The sequence below is a fragment of the Gracilinanus agilis genome, chromosome 4 (genome assembly GCF_016433145.1).
Source record: "Gracilinanus agilis isolate LMUSP501 chromosome 4, AgileGrace, whole genome shotgun sequence".
NCBI lineage: Eukaryota > Metazoa > Chordata > Mammalia > Didelphimorphia > Didelphidae > Gracilinanus > Gracilinanus agilis.
In genome coordinates, this window is record NC_058133.1 from 488,281,235 (window position 1) to 488,284,303 (window position 3,069).

General features: G+C 40.7%; 1 protein-coding gene across 1 annotated transcript in view; it reads right to left on the reverse strand.

Annotated features, from left to right (window-relative positions):
• The window catches only part of TMIGD1 (transmembrane and immunoglobulin domain containing 1), a 23,207-nt gene extending 20,681 nt beyond the window's left edge, over window positions 1–2,526 (reverse strand). The window contains exon 1 of the mRNA XM_044676303.1: window positions 2,460–2,526. The gene's annotated coding sequence lies outside the window, so the exon portion shown is untranslated. The remainder of the gene's footprint in view (window positions 1–2,459) is intronic.
• Window positions 2,527–3,069: the final 543 nt, after the last annotated feature.

Below are 3,069 nucleotides of genomic sequence, written 5' to 3' on the forward strand. Positions count from 1 at the left end.
AGAGAGAGAGAGAGAGAGAGAGAGAGAGAGAGAGAGAGAGAGAGAGAGAGAGAGAGAGAGAGAGAGAGAGAGAGGAAAAGTATATAAAGGGTCAGCCTTGGAGCCAGGAAGTCTTATATTCAAACTACTTCTATGCCAAATGCTGACTGTGTGATCCTAAGCAACTCAAACTCTCAGTGCTTTGGACAACTCTTTAAAGGTAATAAATGGGTCAGCTAGGTAGTGCCTGCCCTAGAATCCAGAGTCCTGAGTTCAAATCTTGCCTCAGACACTTCGCTGTGTGACCCCACACAAGTCACTTAATCCTGATTTCCTAGCCCTTGGCTCTCTTCTATCTTAGAATTCATACTAAGATGGAAGGAAAGGGTTTGAAAAAGAAAAGACTAAATTACAGGCAAGGCACTGAACTCCAATGGAAAAGAGTTCTCTTAAAATCTCATTCTCTCTCTTTCTTTCTCACATACACAATTTTTGTTGCTGAGATTATTGAGTCATTTCAGTCATGTCTGACTCTTCATGGCCCTATTTGGGCTTTTCTTGGCAGAGATACTGGAGTGGTTTGCCATTTCCTTCTCTCTCTCATTTTACAGAGTAGGAACCTTCTCTGGCGGGCAAACAAGGTTGCTTAAACAGGGTTAAATGACTTGCCCAGGGTCACCCATCTAGTAAATGTCTGAGGCTGGATTTGAACTTAGATCTTCCTGATTCCAGACCCAGTGCTCTACCCACTATGCCACCAAGCTCCCTCTATACACATAATATACACACACAATGTAAAATCTGTATCACTACATATAGAAATATAGGCATATACACATACACACACAACAGATGTACACGTTTATATACATGCATACATATATGTACACACACAAAAAAACCTTATGACAGTTCTGTAGTAGAGTAGATAAAGAAAAGGCAGAAAGTAAGTTTTGGAGCCAAGAAGACCTCAGTTCAATTTTCACCTATGACATACTATGTGACCCTGGCCAAGTCACTCATCTCAGTGCTCTAAGCAACTCTCTCAAACTTATGTGGCTGAGAAGGTGCCCATAAGAGTTCCTACTAACCTGGAAGTTTCTTATATCAATGAAATCACAGATCCAATTCCTATCATACGTGTATACATTCATACACATAAACATATGCATGTGTATACACACATATACACACATACATGAAATATGATCCACATATTTGGGTATTATATATTGTTTTTTATAAAGTTTACAAAACTTTATAAAGTTATATAAAGTTTACAGACTTTATAAAGTTCACCAAAAAGTTATCTTTATATCTTTATATATCTTTATAACATTTGGCCTTCAACATTAAAGGCACCACTATTCCCATTTTGCAGATGAGAAAACCGAGCTAGAGAGATGTGAAATTATTTGCCCAGGGTCATCCGACCACTATTTGTCAGAGGTGTAGCTGGAGCCTGGCTCTCTCTGACTCCAGGACCAACATTCTTTCCTCCATCACTCAGCTCTTTTCTCCCCACCTCTACTTGCTCGTCCATTGCTTGGCAGTTGGGGTCTAACTGCTGTACCCATTCGTATCCATTCTAACCAGCAGGAGCACCTGCTTTTCCAGGACAGTTACCCGGTTTATGGCTTCTTTAGCACGAATTCTTCATTCTTCCAGGACCTAACAAAGACTCTGCTGTGCATAGAGTGGTTCTGTTAAACAAATGAACAATTCTAGGACACCAAGGGAGCCCTCACTTTAGTTATAGGGCCAAGGATCTATGCCCATGGCCATGTAGTCGATCTCTCTCATTTTACATATGGGGAAACCAAGGCGCAGAGGAATTTAAGTGACTTGCCCAAGGTCACACAGATAATGAAACCAGAGTATAACTACTCATCAGGAAGCAGCCTAGTACAGAGAATAGATGACTCAGGGCAAGACTTTTTTTTTTTAACTCTTACTTTCTGTCTTAGTAACAACTCTAAGACAAAAAGGCAAGGACTAGACAAATGGGGTTAAGTGACTTGCTCAGGGTCACACAACTAAGAAATATCTGAGATTGCATTTGAACCCAGGTTCTCCCAACTTCAAGCCTGGTACTCTGTCTTCTGTGCCTCCTAGTTGCCCCCCACTCCATTTTTTGTTAAACCTTTATTTTCTAAGTAACCTGGACAGGACTTTTAATCATTTAATACTGCACTTGATCTTAGCCAAAAGGCTGAGAAACGATACTTTTAACCATGTGAGCACAGTTCTCTAGGACTTGAAATCAAAGACAGATCTTTATCAGTGGGAGGAGTTTCCACAGTAGTAAAATCCCCAATCAGATCAGAAAGCCTCTGTTTATTACATCCTCACTTTCTGAGCCCCCACTCAAAGATAGCCATTCCAGGGTAAAGCTTCCCACTCCCCCAGCCTCATCACTAGTTTGTAACCTCTCTTTCTATCCTTCTTCTTTCCAGGCAATTCAAAGCTTTTCTACTTACCTTGATAACCTTTGGGAAACTGACTTCCTTCAACCACAGTCTCTCCTGTGAAATAACATGAACCTTTTCACTGTTCTGATATATAAGGGCTGCTTCTTAATATTTTTATGGTACTGGTGTCAAGTAAATGAGGGAAATTGGGGTTAAAGTCTGTTTCCTTTTATGGATGTCCAAGAAAGACAAGATTCCAGAAAGACATCTTCAGGGAGGTATAATTAAAGCTGTTGTTCTTTATATGTAACTAGGTGGGAATGTAGCCATACTTAGAGAGACCGACCTTTGGCAAAAACATGCTGCCCATCCCATAAAACCTTCAACTTCATGGTCATACTTTAGTCAGCGGAAATCTCTGGATAGATTTAGAACCAGGAGGGTCTTTAAAAACCAACTTGTCCAACCCTCTCATTTTACAGATGTGGAAATTAAATCCTATAGAGGTGAAATGACTCGTTCAAAGTCATGCATGTAATTAAGTGGCAAAAGTTGAATTCCTTCATTTGATAGAGGCAGTGTAGAGTAAGAAACAGAGGAAAAGCTGGGGTTCAAATCCCACCTCAGGCACTTACTAGCTAAGCCAGTGATTCCCAAAGTGGGTGCCACCGCCCCCTGG